General features: G+C 39.1%; 2 long non-coding RNA genes across 2 annotated transcripts in view; one reads left to right on the top strand and one right to left on the bottom strand.

Annotated features, from left to right (window-relative positions):
• The window catches only part of LOC145423319 (uncharacterized), a 412,017-nt gene that overhangs the window by 290,404 nt on the left and 95,948 nt on the right, over positions 1-25,665 (bottom strand). The gene's annotated exons all lie outside the window — the stretch shown is intronic.
• Positions 5,766-11,439, top strand: LOC113013340 (uncharacterized). Its single transcript, XR_003270815.2, has 4 exons — positions 5,766-6,343; positions 6,485-6,856; positions 7,386-7,419; positions 10,309-11,439. It is a non-coding gene; the product is annotated as an uncharacterized LOC113013340 (long non-coding RNA).

Below are 25,665 nucleotides of genomic sequence, written 5' to 3'. Positions count from 1 at the left end.
CTAAAGACTTATGCTGAATGATTTCATTTATTTACTACAGCAGTTTGTCTACTGTTGAAATTGTACTGTCATATAAAGATATCTCTGATAACTTCTTTACACTGACAGAAATTGTACTGGTCTGGCCCACTTAGAAAGTGGTCTGTATGTGACCAACATTGTAAATGAGTTTGAATGAATTTGTAAAATGTAATACAGATACTTTCTGAATTTAAAAGAAAATTAACAAACTATGTCATTTTAACATTATTTTGTTACTGTTTCAGTTGTATGTGTTGTCTTTTAAATTACAATTTTTTGGTGTTTATAAAAGAGTAAACTGTAAACTAGGGGAGGGTCTGTGCTGACGGACGTGGGTTACTGACCTGGTAGCCTGGCTGCCCCTGGGTGGGTCCGGGATGGGCGTGAGGTTCTGGGGGCGCTCTGTCTCTGGGCTGGGGCCCTGGCCGGACCTCGGGGGCTTGGGTCCTGGTTGGTGTGTTGCCGGGGTTGTGGGCGGGCGGGTGCATGGGGGCCCAGCCCTGGCGCGGGGTGCCGCCGGTGCATCGAGCCACCTGGGGGGCTCTTCAACTGGTGGGGGAGATTGTCACATCTTGCAGGAGCTTTCCTCTCTTCAGGAACTCTCTCTGCAGGAGGGGGAGATACAGGAGAGGTGGAGGAAGATCTCAGCCTGGGTGTTTATTGTCTTATGTAGTCTGGAAGATGAGTGGATGGTGGGGTGGGTGCAGTTTTCTCTGTGGTGGGGTTGGGTGGACTGTCCAGGGCTCTAACCAAGCCAGCAACAAAAGTCATTTTTTAATGAAATAAAAGAACAAAAGAATTCATATGAATGTTAGTCCAATAAAAATCATCTGAAAGACCTGAACATAATTGAACTTCCTTTAATTTATTGAGCAATAAAGCACAGTGGTCGTCACTGTTGCCTCACAGCAAGAAGGTCCTGAGTTCAATTCCACCATCAGGCCGGGGTCTTTCTGTGTGGAGTTTGCATGTTCTCCTTGTGTTTGTGTGGATTCTCCCGACTTCCTTCCACCGTCCAAAGACATGCACTTAGTTAGGAGTGAATGTGAGTGCGAATGATATGTGTTAGCACTGCGACAGACTGGTGACCTGTCCAGGGTGTTCCCTGTCTCTCACCTTAAGACAGCTGACATAGTTTCCAGCCCCCCGGGGACCCTGAAAAGGATAAACTGTAGAGAATTGATGGATGGAGTAATAAATTATTTGCAGATTGCACTCTGAAGCTACACAATGAAACTACTAAACAATGTAAAGAAAGGAAGTGGTCTAGATATATGCAGTGACAGAGATGAAGGCACATCGCATGAAAAGGAATCAGAAAGGTTTTATGAAAACAGAGTTTTGACTAGATAAAGTAACATGGTGTGAACATGGTAACAAATGGACTGGTATTTAGAGGAAACAATCTAGAATAATATGAGAGTAAAGAAAGAATGTCAGGAAATGAACAGATGCAAAGTTGAAAACTTTTCTGTGGAAAGATGAATTGTGATGTGAAATTCATTTTGCCACGTGCTCTGGACTAAAGAGTAGAGAGACCATCCAGCTTATCATCAGTGCTCAGTTCAAAATCCTGCATGTCTGACTGTATCAGAGTTTGTGTGTGCCTATGAAACCGCTAGATCTGACATTCATTTTGCACATGTTGTATCTCTTGGCACCATCAGTGCTCTAAGCTATTTACAGTACAGATTTTTAGGACAACATGTGCTCCCATTCTCATATCTTTTTTTCAGAAGTCACAAAGTCTCAAGGACATTAAACCACAAGTATAATTTGAAGTATGATTTTAGAAGTTCACAAAACACTAGAGATCTTTGTCTCAGTTATTCTATACATTTTTACATGCATTTTTTAGAATACATTGATTTACAAACCAAAGCCACAGTGGGTTCACCAGACCTACAAACATTTGCTGTAACAAAAACCATTGACTGGGCACCACTGCTAACAGAAAATATGATAATTTGCATGAACACAGGAAACATTTGTCTTCTTGTGCTGTTGTGGTTGCCCCAGAAAGGGTATCCGGTGTGAGATGATGCCAAATCAAACAGCACCTACAAACGTGACTGACTGTATTAAATTTAGTACAGTAGCATTAATCTGCCTCCTGCAGATCTGCCTTTTTCTCAGTAACACCATCTCCAAACCATACATCACAGCAGGTCTCACTGCCATCTTGTAAACTTTCACTTGTTCTGCCACAAATCACCCCTGGCAGTCATCTCCACTCACTCCACCCTGCTTGCATTCTTTTTCTTCTTTGAACTGGAGGGTTATGAATTCACATTTATAACTAGGCGAAACAAAGGAGGAGGAGGAGTGGCCTTGTATGTGGACAAATCTTTGAAATTTAATGTGGTGGAAAAGATGACGATGGTGATTGATAATGTACTAGAATGTATTACAGTTGAAATTTGTAAAGAAAAAAGTAAAAATGTAATCATTAGCTGTATATACAGAGCTCCAGGTAGTAGTATTGAGACATTTAAAGACTGGATAGAAGAAACATTTATTGAACTAGCTCACAAAAAAGTTTTCATTTGTGGAGACTTCAATATTGATTTGCTAAACCCAAATAAACATAAAACCACTGAGGAATTTATAAACACAATGCACTGTATGAATCTATTCCCTAAAATTACTAGACCTACCAGGATTACATCACAATGTGCAACTCTCATAGACAACATTTTTGCAAATGACATTGAAAATAAGACTGTAAGTGGACTCCTGATTAACGACATAAGTGACCATCTTCCAATTTTTACAATCTATGATAGGAATTACAAGATCAATAAAATGGACAGTAAAAAAGAGTACAGACGAGTAAGAACAGAAGAAAGAATGAATGCATTTAAAAAAGATTTATTGAAGGAAAACTGGGGTGAAGTATATCAGGAACAGGACGTTAATAGTGCTTATAATAAATTCCTTAGAATATTTACATTACTGTACAATACCAACTGTCCAATAAAGCAATATAGTAGGAAACAGAAATATATGGACTGTCCATGGATAACAAAAGGTCTGCAAAATGCATGTATAAAGAAAAATGCTCTATACAGAGAGTTCTTAAGAACGAGAACTAAAGATGCTGAAATCAGATACAAAAGATATAAAAATAGGTTAACTAATATACTTAGATTTAGTAAAAAGGAATACTATAAGAAGCAATTAGATATAAATAGAAATAATAATAAAAGATTATGGGAAATCCTGAACAGTGTTATAAAATGTGGGACTGGACAAAAGAACTATCCCAAGTATTTCATTTGTAATGACCATGAAGAATACAATATGGATGTTGTGGCAAATAGTCTCAATGAATTCTTTGTAACTGCTGGACCTAATTTAGCAAGAACAATCACTCATCCTGGGAAAGCACAGGAAAAACCCGATACACTGATTGACAGAAATCCATATTCTATGTTTCTCACAGCCGTTGATGAAAATGAAGTTCTTGAAATTGTCAAAAAATGTAAAAATCACAAATCTTTGGATTGTAATGATATTGATATGATAGTGGTTAAAAGAGTCATTGAGGCTATTATAAAACCATTTACATACATCTGTAATTTATCATTTCAAACTGGTCGATTTCCAGACAGAATGAAAATAGCAAAAGTTATACCTCTATACAAATCTGGAAACAAACACCATTTCACAAACTACAGGCCTGTCTCTTTACTACCTCAATTCTCAAAAGTTCTTGAAAAACTGTTTAAAAACAGACTGGAAAAATTTATAGATAAACATAAACTACTCACTGAGAGTCAGTACGGATTCAGATCAAGCAGATCAACATCATCGGCACTATTAGATTCAATAGAATACATCACAAATTCCATAGACAAAAAGCAATATGTGGCTGGGTTATTCATAGACTTGACAAAGGCATTTGACACTATAGATCATGATATATTAATAAAAAACTGGAACGTTATGGTGTCAGAGGGGTAGTTTTAGATTGGGTCCGGAGTTATTTAAGTGACAGAAAGCAGTTTGTGAAAATAAATGGTGGTTGCTCCTTATGTATGGACATTGCTTGTGGTGTACCCCAAGGGTCAGTTTTGGGTCCAAAATTCTTCAACTTGTACATTAACGACATCTGTAAAGTGTCCAAAGTATTAAAAGTGGTTCTCTTTGCTGACGATACAAACATTTTTTGCTCTGGTGATGATCTGCAGAATTTATTGGAGTATATGACTAATGAAATAAGTAAAGTGAAGTTCTGGCTTGATAAAAACAAATTATCATTAAATTTGAATAAATCTAAACTGATGTTATTTGGAAATAGTAGTTTAAATACAAATGCAAAGATTCAAATAAATGGTGTTGATATTGAAAGAGTCAGTGAAAATAAATTTCTGGGGGTAATAATAGATGAAAAACTTAACTGGAGAGCTCACGTAAGATATATTCATTCCAGAGTATCACGAAGCATTGCAGTACTAAACAAGGCAAAACAGGTATTCGACAGAACATCACTTCATATTCTCTACTGTTCACTGGTTTCACCATACTTAAGCTATTGTGCAGAGGTCTGGGGCAACAACTATAAAACCACATTACATTCACTTTTTACTCTTCAAAAAAAAGCAGTTCGAATCATCCACAATGCAGGTTATAGGGAACATACAAACTCACTATTTTTGCAGTCTGAAATATTGAAAATTGACGATATAGTGAAATTCCAAACAGCACAAATTCTATTCAAAGCAAAAAATAAAGAACTGCCAGGTAATATTCAGAGTATGTTTTTTTTGAAAGAAGGAAGTTATAATTTAAGGGGTTTTTGTAACTTCAAAACAATGAAGGTACGTACTACAAGAAAAGGCTTTTGTGTTTCTGTTCAAGGAGTGAAACTATGGAACAAACTGAATATGGAATTAAAGCAATGTCCAAACATAAAACTGTTCAAAAAGAGTTATAAAAATATGATCTTCTCGATCTATAAAGAAAAGGAAAATATTTAAATTAAGTGAATGTCTCTATTTAAAAACAAACAAACAAAAAATTCATGATGTGATATTATAGTATATAGTATATCAGAAATCTGTTCACTATTTTTATTACAAATTATATCAGTAAGGAAGCTGACTAAATATTCACTGATAATTTATGGGACAGGGGTGGTATTAAATAAGTGTATACTTCTTCCCACTCCCTTTCAACATGTAAATTAATCAGAATGTTTTTTGTATGTAATTTGTATAGTATTTTTTTCTCTCTTATTTCTTTTCTAAATGTACTTGTATATTGTTCACATGTTGAAATAAATTACCAAACCAAAACCTCTCTTGTTCATGTTTGCTTGACATTTTTTGTTTCAACACTGAATAAAAAAGTTGGTTGAGCCATTGCCATCTCTTTACAGTAGACTCCACAGGCTGTGGTGACTAAATTGTGTTAACCACACGTTTTAACATCTCATGACATAAATAACATAAATTCACTTTGTATCTGTAACACTCTACGCTTCAAACTGTGAATAGAATTCATCATTCCAACTCATTCATCAAAAAACCTGTCGTGACACACAACCTCATCATAGTATAAAGTGTTTGGGAAACATGAAATTTGTTGACACGACTTTGGAAACGTTTTGAACAGAGTGCTGTTTAAACTCCTTCTCATGACGTCACGTTGCGTTTGCATCCTGCCACCTGTAGGAGCAGCACTCGTGGTTCTTATGTGAGGGTGGGAGCAGAGAGCTCATATCTTCACTTTGACTGGAGGACTTGCTCACTTCACAGCTGCTATAGGACTGAGATATTAAGCTGAATTTCAAAGAGACTGTGATACTTGGTGTGAAAAGCAGGAAATATTTCTTTTTCCGTGTCTGTAATTTTACAGGTCAGAAGCTGCAGCCTCAGCAGGCACCGAACTGCTCAAGATGTGGAAAAAACTCCTGCAATATGTCCGTAGTGGAAAAATCGGCACCACTGGCACAGGGATCGGGATTTTGTTTGCATTTTACTATCTGCAAGCCAAGATGTGCGCTTGCTCAGGCCACACTTTTGATTGCAATGAAATGGTGGTCGTGCCTGTTCTTTTAGTATTTTTCCTGGTGCTCCTGATAGACCAGACATTTCGGAGCACAGCGGAGCATCCATCCACGTTTTTATGCCTTGTACTAAAGCGCGTTATCAGAGCGTTTCTAATCAGTCTGCTGTGGATTGTAGCTGTGTTGCTTTTCACAGACTGGTATAGTTGCTGTACCACTGATGAAAAAAAGAGGAAGCTGTTCTGCGAACCTGAGGGTCTCACGGCTGATGAAAAAGCTCAAATACCTGAGCTGCAAATGAAGTCAAAGGTGAGGATGTTTTGTTATTTTTCACACACAGTGCACATGTAATGTTATTGTTCTGTTTTTTTAATTTATGAAAGTATAATAAATACACACACACACACATTAATGCTGTTATGTTTTGTATGTTTGTTGCTTCTTTTTCAGCTTGCTGCTTACTCTCTGCTCCTCAGCATGACTGTTGTCGCTTTCTTCATGACTTGGAGTGGGTGGAGAAAATGGTTTATAAAAAAATTCAGTTGTTGCAACAAGAAAACTTTTTACTACAAACTGATTTTGGAAGAAGAGAAAAAAGTTCTGGAGGAGCTTTTGAGGAAAGAAGCAAATGAGACTCTGACTAAAGAAATCACGAGCAACATAAAAAGGAAAGACTGGGACAGCTGTTTAAATGTTGCTCAACAAATGATCAATAAAGCAAAACATCAAAAACCAGAAGCAACCAACCAGCAGATCAACTGGATCAGTGAGGGGAGCTCCAGCAGAGGGGGGCAGCATCATCAAGCAGCAGCACATCAGCAGGTAAAAGGCTCTGTTATATACAGATGTTACAGCTGCCAGACTCAGTCAGGGGCGTCAGACTCAATCACTGAAGGAGCCAGAACTCAAAATATACTTTAGGTGTTGGACCAAACAGGATGAACATTATTGAACAGACCAAAGGTAACCCTGTTTTAAACAGAAATGCAAACTGAAATATTGACATATTAAATTATGTTGCCGTTATTGGGCCTAGAGTCAACAAGTCTGGTCTAAAATGATGAAACTAGTTTTTGTTTGGATTCAGCTGACCATGAATAAGTTGAACTTGTAATTTTGGTGCAAGTTAACTGGAAATCGAAAAATACATTAGTTTACACTTGTGTTTCCTCCTAGTTTGCAAATAGATAAATAAAGGTTAATAAATAATAGGATCCATATTAGGAATCTGCTGAACACTAACACTGTGCAGAAACACAATGAAGAGCCAATAATTAGTGCACAGAGATTCTGTCATTTCTTTTTTCAGTGAGAAATACATTTTTTATTCATTCATAAAATTATTTTGCAGGCACAAAAGTATGAACTCCAAGCATTGTCACAAGGTAAATTAACCCACAATCCTTATTTCATCTTACAGCTCTTGACATCACTCAACTTCCTTTTTACTGTGAAAATACTGAAAATCAGACACTTCATTATGTTTCTTCACTGATGTGAAGGCGGTGATCTGCACATTTGCCCCCCGAGGTCTCTGCTGTACTTGTTTTCACTAAAACCTTTTTGCTGGTTTTACATTTACAAAACTATCATAATGACTATGGAACGCAAGGACTGCTATAATGAATTAATTAAATACACCATTAAATAATTAATTAAATGTGGCAATAATTAATTAAAATTTGAAATAATAAAAAAAATTAACACATTTAATTAAGTAATTATTGACACATTTAACTAATTATTTATTTATTTCACATTCTAATTAATTATTGCCACATTCAAATAATTATTTAATGGTGTATTTCATTAATACATTATGGCTGTCCTGGCGTTCCATAGATGACACAGCAGACAGTAAATTTCTAAACTATAAAAGTAACAGGGAGGAGAGGGCGGGGCGGCATCTAATAACCAACTCGCAAAATAAAACAAAATAAAAACAAAACAACAAACACGAAAACACCAGACATCATGATACAGACTTATAATTTGCACCGATGTTTTTTCGAAACATGAAAAGTGAGCGCGAGAGCCCTCGATGCGCCGGCTTGCTGCTGAAGTCAAAGTAAACTTTGTCATCTCCGCTACATAGGTGAGCCACACGATCGTGGCTCAAGAGTTGGGAGGTCGCCTTGTAATCGGAAGGTTGCCGGTTCGAGCCCCAGCAGTCTCGATCGTTGTGTCCTTGGGCAAGACACTTCACCCGTTGCCTACTGGTGGTGGTCAGAGGACCCGGTGGCGCCAGTGTCCGACAGCCTCGCCCAAGGCAGCTGTGGCTACAATGTAGCTGCCATCACCAATGTGTGGATGACTAGATGTGTAAAGCGCTATACAAATAGAGGCCATTTACCATACAGTCCAATATATATAGAGAGACGAGACGACGAGGCTCCAGTTAAGTAAACAATAAATATAAGAAGAGTAAGAAAATAAATATACACTTTAGGACTCGGGGTAAAGGGATCAATAACAATTTATAGTTTGATGATTTAAAGTCGCACACACAACCCGTCGAAAGGGGAGGGGCTGCTTCCAAATAGAGCACATTTCATTCATAATGATGTGAATCCAAGCCCATTATGTATTCATGATCTGAATCCTGGGTTGTGTGAAATCCCAGAAATAAACCTTAGACAAAGTGAATCTGTGAACTAAGGTGTAGGTCTGTTAGGTCATGTTGTGGTGATCCTCGAGTTGGTGGATTTGTGTTCATACTGGAGGGCAAAATTAAAACCAATGGAAGATGAACAAGAAACGTTGAAAGCCATCAGGTGCTCAGTTTAGAAATAATAGAAAAGAAGCGAAGAGAAACGAGCAAAAGATACAGGCAATACAGGCCAGAGGGAGTGTTCGCCCGGGGCGCCAAACAGGCTAGGACCGCCACTGCAACTAGCATATGTATCGTCCCATTTGAATTAATGAAGGATGAACTTATTTTAGTGTTATAAATTTTAACTGTTAGAGTTTAATTTAACCACTAGTGTTTTTGATTGTTGAACAGGCTACAGTGTCTTAATTAATCTTTCAGAGAGCAGTGAGAGTGAATTTTGGGGGATTTTAAAACACGTTTTTTTCTTGAGAAATGACAACGTAACAGCCATATTCATTAAAATATAGTTTTATTAAAAGTTTAAATGGAAAGAACATTCTGGAACAGTTGGGAATTATTATAAAACCATTACAGTCATTAAACAATGTCCTCACTTCTGTATCATAAAAAAATCACCATAGCTACTATTTTTAATTGTTACTGATATTATTTAATACTTAGTGCAGGAAACTTGCTCATTGCAAAGTAGTTTGTAAACAGTGGTGGGAAACACTGTGTTTGCTTCGCCAACCCCCCCTTTGATCCCTGTTTAATGATCTCAGTTGGCTTTTAATTACTGGATTCTAATTTAGTTATTGTTAGATCGTTACATGGGAGTTATTTGTGTTTGGAGTTGCAGAGCAGAACCACCAAATAATAACCTAGTGTATATATATCTATACTGGGCTTTTCTATTCTTTTTCTGTATATATGTCTATGTGACATATCTGAGTGAAAATGAGGCTTAAATTACTTTTGAAATTCTAAAATGGGATTAAATGTAGTCTAAAGGGAATTTTAAAATCCAGACTGCGTGTGGTCTGAACATTACAAGTAGGAACTTGTTCACAGAATGCGATTCGATCATTTAAATAATGTTAAACAAAAATTTTAATGGGTTAGTTTTTGAAACTTTGTCGCTCAATATATCTTTCGCTGAAAATGGTCACTTGGAGGCTTTATAACTGATCAGAAAACCACATACGGATCAGAGTCCAATTGCACAATATGAACAAGAGTCATTAATTCAGACCAAGATCCAATTCTGATTCTGGTCTTTTCCCAGCTCTTCCTATCCAGATTAGATTTTGGATCTGCTCACAGTGTCCGTAAAACGACTCTTTTAATCCTTTCTATTTTGTTTAGTTTTTCAAAGACTATCACCATCCACACTGACACATGTTCAATTCCTCACAGTGAGTCAGAACTGTGATTTTGTTGCACGCAGTGCCTGGAATAGAGCACAGATGTAAAAAACAAGCTATAAGTACAACTTTGTCTCAGTAAACGCTAACACTTGTTTTTTATTTATTTATTTTAATTGTTTGCATTTTTCAAGTCTAGTTTAATGTCATTCAGTTAACACAAGAGTTCAGATTTCAGTCTAGAGTGACTGAAATAACTTTGTTCTTTACAGAGACACTTCTGTGTTTTCTGACAAAAATGTTTTTTTGTCCAATAGAGATCAGAGACACCGAACCATTATTTGATGAATACTTCTGAAAGAAGATGAAGAGGTGCAGCTACAAAATCAATACAAATGACCACTGACAAATCCTGCCCATCCAGCAGTCTGCTTTCTGATGCTTACCTCGGTTCAGGTGTTGGGTGCAGCAATCTGATCAGAGACAGCCCGACCTCATTTTCCTTTGTAACTTCCTGCACCTCCCCCAGCTCCTCTGGAGTCCCACTGAGACGTTTACAAGTCTGCACGACACCCAGTCTCTCTGTATGCAATTTTTGTCAGACTATGTAAAGTGTCTATTCTGTGTTGTTGCTGTTTGGAATGATAAATCTAAAGAAATGTTTCCATGTTTGTATTATGCTTTATTTTTGTATGTAGCCTATTGATAATTCAGCTTTTACATTAATACACTTGCAAATGGAGTGTAATGGAGTAAATAACATTCATCAAAATAAAGTGCTCTGTAAAAAACAAAACAAATACCCTGTGATATTTTGTGGACTACCTTATGCTTTAATAGCAGCACATTTTCCCTGTGACACTGTATTGAAGCTTGTGCTGTGTCATTTTTCACAGAGATCTTATCCTGATGATGGGAAAACTGGACCACTACATGAAGTGTTCTCAAGCACATCCTAAAGATTCTCAGTGAGGAACAGGCGTAGACTCTGTGGTTGCCATACATGATTTCAAGCTATCTTAATCACTGTACATCAGGAATACAAAATAAAATAATGTGGTTCTGTATATTCAAGTATTCACCTCAGCTAATTTTTTGGGCACCTAACATTGTTGAACCTCGATCTCCAATCCAATCAGAAGACTCTTACCTCTTACCTGTTTTTATGTGATAGTGTTAAAATAGTATTTAGTGTTTTCTAGCTGGTTTTTTTTTTCTTACTGCACAGTAAGAAGAAAGTCTACTACTTGTTTTTCTCTGCATTTCATTCACTCAGTGAAACAATGGGCAGCCACTAAGCAGGCGCCTGGGGAGCAGTGTGTAGGGACGGTACCTTGCTCAAGGGTACCTCAGGGTAGCTGTTCAGTTGATTCAAACCCCTGACCTTCCGATCATGGGGCGACCACTCTACCTACTGAGCTATCCCTGCCCTAACATAGTAGAGAGAAAGAGACATATAGTCTCAAGCAAAAGTTTAAGACCAGTTGAAAAATGGCACAAAAAAAATCATAATTTGTATGGTTTGATCTTAAGAACATTCGAAACAGACCTTCAACAAGCAACATGAAGAAATGGGAGTGAGACAAAACATTTTTTTAGCATGATAATAAACTGAAACAGGCTGTTTTACAGCTGATCAAAAGTTTAGGGCAACACCTCCATAAAAACCCATAAAACCCCCCAAAAACAGAACTCAGAGTTCCAAACATGAACTCAGTGATGAGTAGCTCCACTGTTTTTGTTGATGACTTAATGCAAGCGTTTTTATTAGGTGAGTGGAAACATTTCTCCAAGTGGTGAAGACAGCAACACAAAGAGCATCTACTGTCAGGAACTGCCGTCCATTTTTGTAAAAGTCCTTCACCATCCATCCCCAAAGGTTCTCAAGTGGATTTAGATCAGGGGAACATACAGGATGGTCCAAGAGAGTGATGTTATTCTCCTGGAAGAAGTCCCTTGTCCTCCAGGCATTGTGTTCTGTAGCATTGTCGCTGTTGAAAAACCCATTTGTTACCACACAGACATGGGCTAATTACTGATTACTTCTCCAAAAAAGTAATCCTGTTACTTTACTGATTACTTATTTTCAAAACTAATTAGTTACTTAGTTACTTTTTAAAAAGATGATACACAACCTGAATACGTTATAAAGCAATAGCTCTTTCAGCCCAATTCTACTTTTTCTGCATAATCCATCATATACAATGTAATCAAATGAAAAAGTCTCTTTTTAAAACTTGATTTAATAGTTTTGATCCTCTCCTGTCTGTGACATTTAACTTCGTCATACGTACAGATGTGGATTATTAACTTAATGAAAATAAAAACAATTATTTGTTCATTGCGCCTTCCAACTTTTGACATGTGACCATTTCTGGTTTTCAAGTTGAAATAATTCTATATTGATACCTTATCTAGAACTCAACCCCAGCGGTGTCCAACCTTTTTTGCACCATGGACCAGTTTAATGTCAGCCAATATTTTCCTTTAGGGCCTTTAAGCCAAGACAAACATTTCACGATAAAAACTCTGAAAACCATAAATTTCACACCCGAGCCTCAACTCTCGCGACCGCTACTCTACGCTATCAACTGCCACAGGAAGAAAGTGGTTAAAAATGAATATGCAGATAAATAAATAAATTCAAACCACCAAATCAGACACATGAAAGTCGTCTTTTTCAATAATATTCAGTCAGTGCTGTTCAATGTGTGCTGCATATATGATGTTTTAATAGGAGTCCCAGGCTTCTACCTTTCCACCTTTAAAACCCACCACCAGCCAAATGGCTGGTAGCCAAGTGGAAGCTAAATTGGCTAGTCATTCATATGTAAATTAGGTTGTTAGCTGGGAATTCTGGAGGGAGGGGAGTGGGGGTGTGTGGATGAGGGGGTGGGGGAGCTGCTAAAAGCTGTGAACTTCCTTTTGTGTTTCATCTTGATGCATTCTCAATCATCCAGGGAAATAAATCTCCAAAAGTCACCAACTTGGAGTGTTTCAGTTTGCCATCTTAGGGAGAAATCAACACACATGGGTGTATGTCCTTTGTTGCTGAGATTTATTGATAAAAACAGTACAAAAAACCAACCATTTGTACACATATTTACAAATAATAATAAAAAGTGAGTGAGTACATTTCAACATTTTCAGCAATCACTCACAATCCTGGCACTGCCATGGTATCTGTAGTCTGCATTTACCACATGTGTATCTGTAGCAGTGAACACATCGCACAGTGGCATGATTGTTCTTGCATTTGTGTTTGACCTGACACATGGCTCTTTTTCCAGGACTAGGTGTGGAGGGTTGTGTCCGAAGCAACTGTTCTTTTCTTGCCTTCTTCTCAGCTACATGAGAGTGAGCCAACTCTCTTGCAAGCTCCACCACATTTACATATGAATGACTAGCCAATCCACTAGTGGATTGAGGAATTTCCCTGCGAATCTTGTTGACTGTGCCGAGGATGGTGGTTTTCAGTCTAAGAAGTTTTTGCGCAAGTGAAAGCGATGTGAAAAAATTGTCCGTGGTAACATTTCTGCCCTTGTCTAGGAATGGTTCCATCAGCCTCATTACTACATTTTCAGAAAGTCTCTCCCCAGTGGGACGATTGGGGTCCTTGCCAAGATATGGGAAGACATTGCAAATGTACTTGGATTTTAGGTCGCAAGCCACCCAAAACTTGATCCCAAACTTGTCAGGTTTACTTGCAATATACTGCAGGAAACAGCACCGAGTCTTTGATGGGAAAAGCTGTTCATCAACGGTGATATGTAGACCAGGGTTGTAGCACGTGATGCAGTTGGTGACCAATGATCCCCACACACTGGAAATTGCAGCGAACTTATCAGTCTTTGCTCGATTTGCTCCATTGTGGCATCAATCAGACCACTGGTATAATGTTGAAATGTACTCACTCACTTTTTATTATTATTTGTAAATATGTGTACAAATGGTTGGTTTTTTGTACTGTTTTTATCAATAAATCTCAGCAACAAAGGACATACACCCATGTGTGTTGATTTCTCCCTAAGACGGCAAACTGAAACACTCCAAGTTGGTGACTTTTGGAGATTTATTTCCCTGGATGATTGAGAATGCATCAAGATGAAACACAAAAGGAAGTTCACAGCTTTTAGCAGCTCCCCCACCCCCTCATCCACACACCCCCACTCCCCTCCCTCCAGAATTCCCAGCTAACAACCTAATATACATATGAATGACTAGCCAATTTAGCTTCCACTTGGCTGAAGCTAAAGCTTAGCTAAAAGCCATTTGGCTGCTCTCCGGGTTTTAAAGGTAGAAAAAGCCAAATGGCAGTCCGTGGTGATGTAAGTGTTAAGTTATGTGTTTATGTAGTAATAAAATCCAAATGACAGCCTTTACTTTTATTTTAAATACATGTCAGGCTGTTTTTCTATTCAGACACTGCTTTACTCTGACCTGCAGCACTCTTTGGTCTGTAACGCCTCCCTGAGGATAAAAGCTCAATATGCAGGTAATTTACTTTCTAGAGCTGAGGCTGATGTAAATTTACAAATACAACCCTCAAACCCCTACACACCCCCCCCCCCCCCCCCCCCCCCCCCCCAACAAATGAAGCCAGATGGGCTACTTGCTTGCTCATGCTTGGGTTGAGTGGAAACACACCTTCACCTTAATTATAGGCATCTGCCAATATAAGGCCATGCAGGCTTTTTTCCCATTCATCGCTCCTTTGCCTTCATGTATATCATTGAGCACTAATATACACAGTAAATCCATGCCCAAATTAACACTGTCAGATTTGATTTCAGCTCTATTAAAGTGTCCATGTGGGTCCACACCAGTGGTTAATTTAACTCTTTTTGTAGAGTTGGTACATTAACTCTGATTTGGTGTTAAATATCAAATCTGTCTGGAGTTGATAATTTAACACCTATTAACACTAACTATGTGTTAAGAGTTTATATAGATAAATACGATACTCTCACAGAGTATCTTATTTTAACTACATAAAAGTTATCTTCTAATAAATTCTGAAAGGTGTAAAGGTTAGAAATTCCTTGGAAATAAACATTTATTAAAAAGAGGCTGTTTTTCTGAAAAAACATTTATTCTGAACTATCCATCCATCCATCCATTCGCTTCCGCTTCTCCTTTTCAGGGTCGCGGGGGGCGCTGGAGCCTACCCCAGCTGTCATAGGGCGAGAGGCAGGGTACACCCTGGACAGGTCGCCAGTCTGTCGCAGGGCTATTCTGAACTATGCACCACAATTTCAAAACAAAATTTATACAAAATTAAAAATTTCCCGCTCACCCCTGCTGGCGGCCTATCCTTCAAGCTCAGGTCCTCTACCAGAGGCCTGGGAGCTTGAGGGTCCTGCTGTCTTAGTTGTTCCTATGGCTGCGCTCTTCTGGACAGAGATCTCCAATGTTGTTCCTGGGATCTGCTGGAGCCACTCGCCTAGCTTGGGAGTTAACGCACCGAGTGCTCCGATTACCACTGGGACCACTGTTACCTTCACCCTCCACATCTTCTCGAGCTCTTCTCTGACCACTTGGTATTTCTCATGTTCCTTCTTTCTGATGTTGCTGTATTTGGCACAGATGTTTCTGTACACAGTCGGCGACCTTTCTGATGATGAGTGCCATCTAAAATTTCCTCAGAAGTCAATGTGCCATTTGATTGCATTAGCAGGGCTGCACTGGGTCAAAAAATCGGCCAGGGCATTTTGAATAGCCCACCAGGTATTATAGTAAAAGCCATAAAGCCTTTGAACGGAAACAAATGCAGTTGTGACAGTGATGTACACTGTCTTGTTGGTATATGTATGATACATACTCTTAGGGAAGAGGAAGGGCGCTGCTCTTGCGGCAACCAGCAGGTTGTCTCTGTCTGTCATTGTCAGTGTTTTAACTTATTTTATTTCATTCTTTTATTTTTATAGCATCGGCTTGTGCTTTGTGGAACTTCTTTTAACGAAGATGGGTTTTTTATTTCGCATGGTTTTATTGGCAATCCTAAGAGTTGTTTGGAGTCATTGCTACTCACAAAAAATTACATATTCACGGGAGTTTCTTCTGGATCTTCTGTTCTTGGGGACTTTAATCGCTACGACTTGAAGGAAACACTGAGCAGTTTTTATCAGTATGTGAACTGTCCCACACGCTTCAATAAGACTCTGGATCTATGTTACGGTTCCATAAAAGGTGCGTATACATCTGTGGCTGGCCCCGCCCTCGAATCCTCGGATCACAACATGGTGCATCTTCTGCCAGTTTACAAGACTGTACTGAGAAGAGAGAAGGTGAGGAGACACCACATAAAGGTTTGGAGTGACGACGCCTCTTTATCCCTGCAGATCTGCTTTGACTGTACAGACTGGTCGGTGTTTAGAATCATGTAGAGATATTAATGAACTCACTGACGTTGTCTGCAGCTATATCTCCTTTTGCAGAGACATGATTATCTCTTCAAAGGTTGTGCATTTTTTCCCTAATAACAAACCATGGTCTTCCAAAGCTCTCATGAGGCTGATTCATGAAAGGAAAAAAGCTTTTATTGAAGGGAATATCTTGAAAGTGAGAGAGTTTAGGAAGGAGATCAGATCAGAAATTAAAAAAGCCAAAATAAAATACAAGGATAAGGTAGAGGCGGAGATGGGTAGCAATAACTTAAGGGTTGCCTGGGCAGGCATGAAACACATGACTGGTCACTGTCACTGTCACACTCCCTGGTTTTAGTTCAGACTCTCAGTTAGCCAATGAGCTGAATAGATTTTATTTGAGATTTAATGATAATTATAATTTAAGGTCTTTAATGAAAGAAGGGTGGAAAATCTTTTTAAAATGAGTAAGACTAATAAAAGTCCAGGTCCTGATAATATATGTGGCCAGGTGCTTAGAACATGCGCTGAGCAATTATGCAGTATTTTTTATTACATCTTTCTTTTATCACTTCAGCAACAGAAGGTTCCAGAGGTATGGAAAAAATCAATTATTTCTCTGGTTGCTAAGACCACAAAACCTACATCATTAAATGATTTTAGGCCTGTCGCTCTAACATCTTTAGTGATGAAGTCCTTTGAAAAACTTGTCAGGAAGGAGATCCTGCAGCAAGTAGAGAAGCTTATAGATCCACTACAATTTGCATACAGGCCTCGTAAAGGTGTTGATGATGCAGTGGTCCCTCTGTTGAACCATCTTGATGGCACCAAAGCTCATGCTCGGCTCTTATTTATTGATTTTTCTTCAGCTTTTAATACTATCCAGCCACATCTGTTGGTTGATAAACTTCTTAACCAGTTGATTTTAATCGTGTTGGTTGGATTTTAGACTTTTTAACTGACAGATCTCAGTGTGTGAGAGTGAACGGCTGTTTTTCCAAACAGCTGAACTCTTCTACTTGCTCACCACAAGGTTGTTGTCTCTCTCCTCTACGGTATATTTTGTACACTAATGACTGTCGCAGTACACAGGCCAACAGGCATTTCATTAAATATGCAGATGACACAGTCATTGTAAGCCTCCTTCATGGTGAAGAGGATTCCCATGGGCCTGTTGTGGATGAGTTTGTTTCGTGGTGTGATCAGTCCTTCTTAATGATTAACACCTTGAAAACCAGGACATGGTTATTGACTTCAGGAAGACATCCCCCCATCCTGCACTAACAGTGGTAAATGGTGCAGCCATTGAACTCATGGACAGTTATAAGTATTTGGGGGTTGTTCTTGATAAGACTCTGTCCTTTGAGCCACATCTTGCTGCTACAGTGAAAAAGGTTCAACAAAGACTTTTTAAGGAGGTTTTAATGTTTCATCTGAAATGATGACTCTCTTTTTTTATAAAAGTTTCATTGAATCTGTTTTAACCGTCTGTATCATTGCTTGGTACGGTAATATGTCCTTGAATAATAAAACCAGACTTAGCAACCTGGTTAAAGTGGCTGGTCAGATTTCAGGGAGGTCTCAGGTCCAGCTTGTCGACTTTTATAACAGGCAGGTGCTGAGGAAGGCAACCTCTGTCCTGTTGTGTTCAGATCATCCTCTCTTTAATGATTTTCGACTGCTTCCATCAGGTCGTCGTTATAAAGTAGTGATGCGCGAATCATGAACGAATCGTTCAATACTCGAGAATCACTTTACTGACTCATGAATCATGATTCACAAGCCCAACTGACTCACTGACTCATCCCTGTTGCTGTTAGCAGCAATATATCTAGCTTATAATTAAAATTGTGGAGAAAAACACAACATCCAGTATCTTAACAAAAAACTTTCTGCTCTGAACTGGAAGAAAAAACCCTGAGTAGAAGCTCACATCAAGACAATAGCTCCTCGGTTCACAGTAGCATCGCTCTCCAAACATGCTAACAGCACATTTGAGCTACTCACCCCCTCCCTCCTGTGCTGAATCGTAGAGCGAACGAATCACTCACTCACTGGTCGTGTCCAAATTCATGGGCTGCATCCTCCTGAGGACCCGGCCTTCGCGGTCTACGTGGGCGGGTCCTCAGAAGGTCGGGTAGGCCGGAAGTAAACGGCTGGGGAAATTGGACGGTCTAGCCTTCTGATTAGCGTCACCGCTGTCTCGGTGGAGTTGAATAAACTCAACCGTCTGCTCCTTGCTATCTAAAATACAACAGGACACTGGCATAAATTCTCGACCGTCTCATACTTCTGTTTAATCAGTTTTCTGTTTGACGTTTAGTCAGCTGTGTAAAAACCAAGGAGGAACCCACCCGGGGGATTAATAAAGTTTTATTTTATCTAATCTAATCTAATAACTTTAATCTCAGCCAAACCGATTTACTCACGGACAAACAAAACACTGAAAAAAGCCCAACAATAACATTTTTAGGTTGTCTAAGTGACTTATATATTACGTTTAACCCGAGTAGTGAAAGTCCGTGGTGATCTGAAAATGATGTGCCGGCATCAGTGACCATCGAGCTTCCGGCTAGCTATTGAGCTGGTGGGTAACAGACGTCTCCAAAAACGTCGAAGCACTTTTGCAAATATGCGATATCTTGATAAACCAAGCATATATTTGATGTTTACACAGCTACTTTCTCGCCTGAAAATATGTTAAAAGTTTATTTTGTGACCCAGAAAGATTAGTAAGAGTAATTTTAAAACTTAGTAGCGGCCGCCATTGTTGGAAACTGAGCAGTTTGGCCATGAAGGACACACCCGACCCATCCTTCAAATTTGGGGAAAAGGAGGACGCATTTGTCGGCTGCATTCGGAGGAGTCTACGAATTTGGACAGCCTTCGGCGCGTCGCTGTGACGTAATCGGTCTACAATTGTGGCCTCAGGAGGATGCAGCCCATGAATTTGGACACGACCACTGGCTGTATCCCAATTCAGGGTCTGCAGCCTTAAAGGCCGCATTTTAAGGCCGATTACGTCACAGCGACGCGACGAAGGCTGTCCCATTTCAAAAGCTGCTCGAAATGCGGCCCTCAAATGCATCCTTCATTTCCCTGAATTTTAAGGATGTGGCGATGTAGACTTCATGGCCCAACATATCCCAGAATGCATAGCGCGGCGTTGGGTGTGGATAATTTTGCCAAAAAAAAACGGCGGAAGAGGGGCGGCCGAAGAGTAAACTGTTAAAAGTAAGTACTGAATATTATGTCACTTATTTATGTGCAAATGTTTAATAATGAAGAACATTAAAACATTCCTGTTGGCAAAGTTATGTGACATTAGCGATGTTTGTACTAACTTGGTTTTAAAGCCTTTACTTTAAAATATACGCCGTTCAATAGTTGACCTTAATCTTACAGAGAATGTGATGATTTCATGGATATTTAAAGTCAGCACTGAGACAAATTTAGTAATGCCAACATATTGAAAGAACAATATTTGTCTCTTATATATATTACATTTATATATACAGTGTCAAAGGTGACAGGAAATATAAATAATATAAATAAATGCAGCTTGAATCTTTACTGAAGCTCAGTATTTGAAACAGAGTCATTCACTGCTGTAATAACTAATAATGATTGAAATTGTAACTTTAATATTGGCCATATTATATTTACAATACCAAAGTGAGATGACTTTAGTCTCATGAACAACATTAGCTAATTGTTATTTACTAGCTAATCTTAAATGACTGTTCAGTACAGAAATGAAGCCCACCAATCATAACTTCACAGTCTCGTGGTCTCAACCTCAGATACTTATCAAATCAAAGCTCATGTAGAAACAAACAAACAAATGAACAAAATATGTTCTCCTTCATTTCTGTCAAACAAAGCTGTATGAAACGTTTCCAGCTGTTAGTGTCATGGTTGCTAGGCAACCTGGGCAGGAGGACGGAGGCTAGACCGTCCCATTTCACAAGCCTCGCACTTCCGGCCTTAGCGGTCTTTGAGTACGCGGCCCTTGTGGACCATTAAGGCTGCGTACATTTAGATGAGAAAATATATATTTGACGCATTTAAGGAAAATACTAATAAAATAAAAATAAACAAAATAAATGTTTATTAAGCAATTTTGATAGGAAATTTGCAGTTTCACGGCACAATAAAAGCACAAGCTGTAAGAGCAGAGATTCATTTTTACTATTTTTTTCTTTAGGTTTTACTCCCGCTGCTTACAATAAATCAAATATATAGTACAAACAAGAAAAACTCAAATTGCATTGTTGTTCAGTATAGCTCTGTGACTTCAACCTTTAGCTAACGTATAATGTTTGACATTTTATATAAATGTGACTATAAAATATAGTCAATAATATTAAAAAGGTGCTGTTACTGAGTGAAACTTCCAAAGATTTCAGGTCTGGATTTAGCCCCAGTGTTTTAAGATCCTAGCAGCGCTCGTATTTATGGCCACATTTTTAAAAGAGACGAGCTTTCTGGGTGCTGACTCAGAGGGACCACTTTAGTTCATTGAAACTTTAATGCCAGTTTAAGACAATAAACTGGACACGTTTCGAATCAAATTGATAATAACAGAGCGATGCTGGACATAAGCAACTGTGTTAGTGTGACGCCCTGCATATTTGAAGCATTGCAATAAACTTCTGTTCTTACTGAATCTGTAATCTGTGCCTTGATCTGCCTACATCATTTTTTAAATAGTTTATGTTGTTAAATGAGTTTTGTGTCACTGTGCACAGAGAAAAACTCACCTGATGTAGTGGTAATGCGTTATTCACCACTAGATGGAGACAACCTGGCACAGGTATTTTCTCTACACACTAAATTTCACACTGAAAAGCATTGGTGGGAATTTTTGTTTACATAGTAAGCAAAAGAAAAAATGTCTTGAGGTCTTTCCAGTGTTTTCAAAATTGTGTTTTTCAGATACACGTCAAAATTTCATACAGACAAACACACACACAAAACAACAAAATATGTCAAATTACATGCACGTCTCATTCATTTTTTGAGAATTTCACCACTTTTCGATTTCATGGAAAATAACTTGTGTTATTCATGACATGATATCATTTAAAATAACTTTGTCAGGCCAGTGAATAGCTGCCACATAAGTATAAATCTAAATCATGCAAGTGTAATATAGAAAAAAAACACAAACAGTTGTGCTGTTAGTTCATAATAAATGGGTAGGGGTGCATAGTCAGTAAAAGCCACCAAGGCTCTGCCGAGCTCCAAACCACCTCTGCCACAGACAGAAGCATCAAAAATGTGCGCTGGGAGCTTCATGGCATGATTTCTACAGCCACACAAATCTATATGTATGTGGCCAAGAACCTTAGTCCATGTAGGGCATCTTAGCACAGTTTACTTGTGTCAGTTAGGTCAGCTAGTGGGAAGGCAGAGAGGGCAGCCTCTTCATTATTTTATTGTAGAGTGACAGGAACTGCCTATGAGCTTCTAATCAGGCAGAAATATTGACAGAAGGAAATATTTTAAAATAAAAAAAATTACTTTTTTAAATTTCAAAGGAAATACATTGATGAAAATCAAAGAAGAGAAAATGTATGTGATGTTCCATTTTCCTGAGAACTGATTGGCTGTGATGACTCCTTCAAGTACTACATGCTACTTTGTCCTGCTAGTTAAGCCTGCTGTCTGTTCTCAGGCCTCCTCCTGTTTCAGTGGCATAAATCCATCACCAGAGGGCTCCACTGACCTGCCTGCTGACATCAGAGCAAACCCCTGTGTCATGTGACCTGGCTGGAGTTGCAAAGCTGGACTCAGACCTGGCCCAGGCAAGTTCAAAGACAGCTGTGGTTGAGAGAGCAGGGAGTATAGTAGAGCACTGGAAGGATGAGGTGGAAACAGGAAGCGTGTAGATTCAGTGAATTTGGCATCCTCCATCTGTCTCCATGCTCTCTTTACTGGCCTTCTAAAAATCACTAATAAAAACTTCTCCTGTAGCTGTGGAGCTGCTTTTGTTTAAATGTTTAGGATAGCATTTAGAATTCAACTTTACTGTCATTACACATGTCTAAATACAGGGTAACAAAATACAGTTTGCATCTTATCAGTAAGTGCAATAAGAGCAAATATACAGATGTACTACATATATACAGATGTATCGGTGTGAGGTAAACAGATCTACAGAGTGCTATGAATATATCTGCAGCAGTGGAAGCGTAGCTCTCTGAACAGACTACAATAGTGAACAGTGTAGGGTGACAGCTGTGGGGAAGAAGCTGTTCCTAAACCTGCTGATTTTAGTCTGAAGGCTCCTGTAGCGCCTTCTGGAGGGGAGGAGCTGGAGGCAGGATGAGAGGAGTCCCCAAGAATGATGCGTGCTTGGCATAGACATCTCTTCTTGTGGACATCCTCAATGGCAGGAAGTGGAGTCCCTGTGATGCGTTGGGCGGCTTTCACCACCTGCTGCAGTGCCTTGCGGTCAGCAACAGAACAGTTCCCATACCACACTGTGACAGGATGCTCTCTATCACACAGCGGTCGAAGTTAACCAGTATGTCAGTAGACAGGTGGTTCTTCTTCAGTATCGTAAAGAAAAAAAGGCGCTGATGGGCCTTCTTGACCAGGCTGGAGGTGTTAGTTGACCAGGACAGATTCTCAGAGATGTGGGTCCCCTAGAACTTGAAGCTGGAGACCCGTTCAACAGCTGTGCCATTTATGTAGATGGGGACATGGGTGTCTGTCTTCTCCCTCCTGAAGTCCACAATGAGCTCTTTGGTTTTGCTGGTACTCAGGAGCAGGTTATTGTCAGACCACACAGCTAGGTGCTTTACCTCTTCCCTGTAGCCAGTCTCATCATTGTCACTGATGAAACAGTCACTGTGGTGTCATCTGCAGACTTGATGATGGAGTTGGATCCATACCCAGGTCTGCAGTCATAGAGGAACGGGTTCAGCACACAGCCCTGTGGAGTGCCAGTGTTGAGTGTGATGGTGGTAGAGCAGTTATGGCTTGACCTAACATGCTGGGGTCTGTTGGTCAGAAAGTCCATGATCCAGGTACAGATGGAGTTGCTGAGTCTACGAGCCACAAGTTTGGTGATCAGCTTGGAGGGAATAACTGTACTGAATGCTGAGCTGAAGTAAACAAACAGCATTCTTACATAAGTATTGCATAAATATATGAGTACATGTTGCAAGAAACTGCATTCCCAGATCACATCCAGTGTGTGCTGGAAAATTTGCAACGACTCTACAAAAATGTTCCATGTGGTGTTTTTTTTTTCTTTCCTTTCCTACTGGTGATGATCCAGTGGGGCTCCAGTCACTACAGGCTCCCTTGTGGTGCCACAAAACGGACTGCAAAAAAACTTGTGCGTCCATGACTGATCCTGCTGCTTCCACTACAATTCACTTCTGTATGAATTGATCTTTTCATGACTGTTCACTTTGGACAAGCAGGAAACAGAGGTGACGCTGACTTGTGGCTTCGCAGGGTGATTCCCTTTAACAACAAGAGCATGCACACAGTTTGTTTTAGGCCACCATGAATAGCTCACATTGTAAATCACAATGAGCCAGTATATGATACTGTAGCTTCCACTCACTGTGACAGGATGGCTCGTAGGAGGTCATTTGGGATGAAGTTGTTATTGTAAGTGTTCTTAAAGGGGATTGTTCCTGGCACCGGGGCTTCTTAAAGATTTTACATTTTAAAAGAGTTTTTACAAATGACTGTTCATTGTGTATATAGTTATATTTATAGTCCAGTTAAGACAACTGGGGTATGCATGCATCAAGCCATGCAAAATAAGTGGTGTTCAGAAAGTTTACGGTATTGGAAGGAAAATGTATGCGCCCTTACTCCCAGCAAATGGGCGATAGAAAACCGATCGGTGCCTATGCCATTCCCAGTATGCGCTGGCATGATGTCGGGGCAGCATGAGTACGAGCAATTTTCTTTCTTTTTTTTTTACCGTGATGCCGCCCCCCACCACGATGCCCCCCTGGCAACCGCCTTTGTCGCCCGTATCAAAAACCTACAGAAGCGTTCGAGTCTTTAAGTTGCAAAATTGAACTGTGTGTATTTACTAAATCCTGAGAGTAGTTTTTAATGGCCGACGTGGGCTTTGTGTGATACAAACTGTATCTGGCCTTAAGTGCCCTGTTTTGAGCACTCACAGTTCTATCAAAAACTCAGTAGCATTACAATTTAAGAAGTTCAGAAAGCACTGACTGTCTCTATGATATTGCAAAGGCTTCACTTAAGAGGCCACAACAGTCAGCGTGTGTTATGTACCACTGGCTGGCTATTAACCAAAGAAAGGAGGATAAGAAGACAGCTGTAGTTCTGCTGCTGGGAGCCAGGTAACCACTGCTGGGACACTGGCGTGTTGTATTAGTGATCAAACTATAAAAACAACCCTAAACACAAAATTAAAGAAACATACAAACAGATTATGTTACAGCAAAAAGTGAGTGAACTCCCAGTTTACCGATTAAGCCAGAGGCAGCCACCACAGCACTAAAAACTATGAAATGAAAAACTGCTACTAAGTGAATCTCAATTATTTTAAATAGCTCAACAAACAATACTGCAAATGAAAGTCCTAGAATAAACAGCAGTCAGTGCTGCGTCTGAAAAGAAACAAAATTCTCTAACACATAAATATTCATGTTCTGCCTATAATAAAAATTATGACACCTACATATTACTAAATGAAAATACACCAGTAAAACACAATAAAATACATCACAGCAGCTCATCAGGTAAAAGTGTAAATCAGCCCTAGAAAAACAGAACATAGAAGAAATTAAGCACAGTGCAGGACAATAGCAGGAAGCATTCACCGCACCTGGCTACAATCACCGATTTAATCTTTGGTATCCTTCTTGTGATTGGCTGGTCATCTGCATCAGTTGTATCAGTTATTTTTGTGTAATTTTGCATATATTTTCATGGCTGGATTGGTTTAAAAACCAAAAATGCAATGCCTCAGTAACAAAAGCCATGAACACAACACAAGGGCTAATAGTGTCTGTCACACATGGTACAAAAACAGGAAACATAACCCTCTTCCTGTGTGTTGTGGTTGGCTCAAGATGGTATCTGTGAAATCTGTTTTAAGCCAGCTACTGTGTGCCAACGTTTGAAATGAAATTTAACCAAACCAGCAACAAAAGTATTTTTTATATTGAAAAAGTTTTATTTTCAGAAAAGACTGTTTTATTGATGACATATTTTCTCTGACTTTATTGTTGAAAAAATAATTTTGATTATCTAGCTAGAAATAAGTTCAGTCACTAAAACCTGTTTACTATAATTTATTTA

This window comes from Astatotilapia calliptera, chromosome 20, assembly GCF_964374335.1.
Source record: "Astatotilapia calliptera chromosome 20, fAstCal68.1, whole genome shotgun sequence".
In the NCBI taxonomy this organism is placed as follows: Eukaryota; Metazoa; Chordata; class Actinopteri; order Cichliformes; family Cichlidae; genus Astatotilapia; species Astatotilapia calliptera.
Note: the sequence above shows the minus strand (reverse complement) of the source record. Positions and strands in the feature narration are given on the sequence as shown.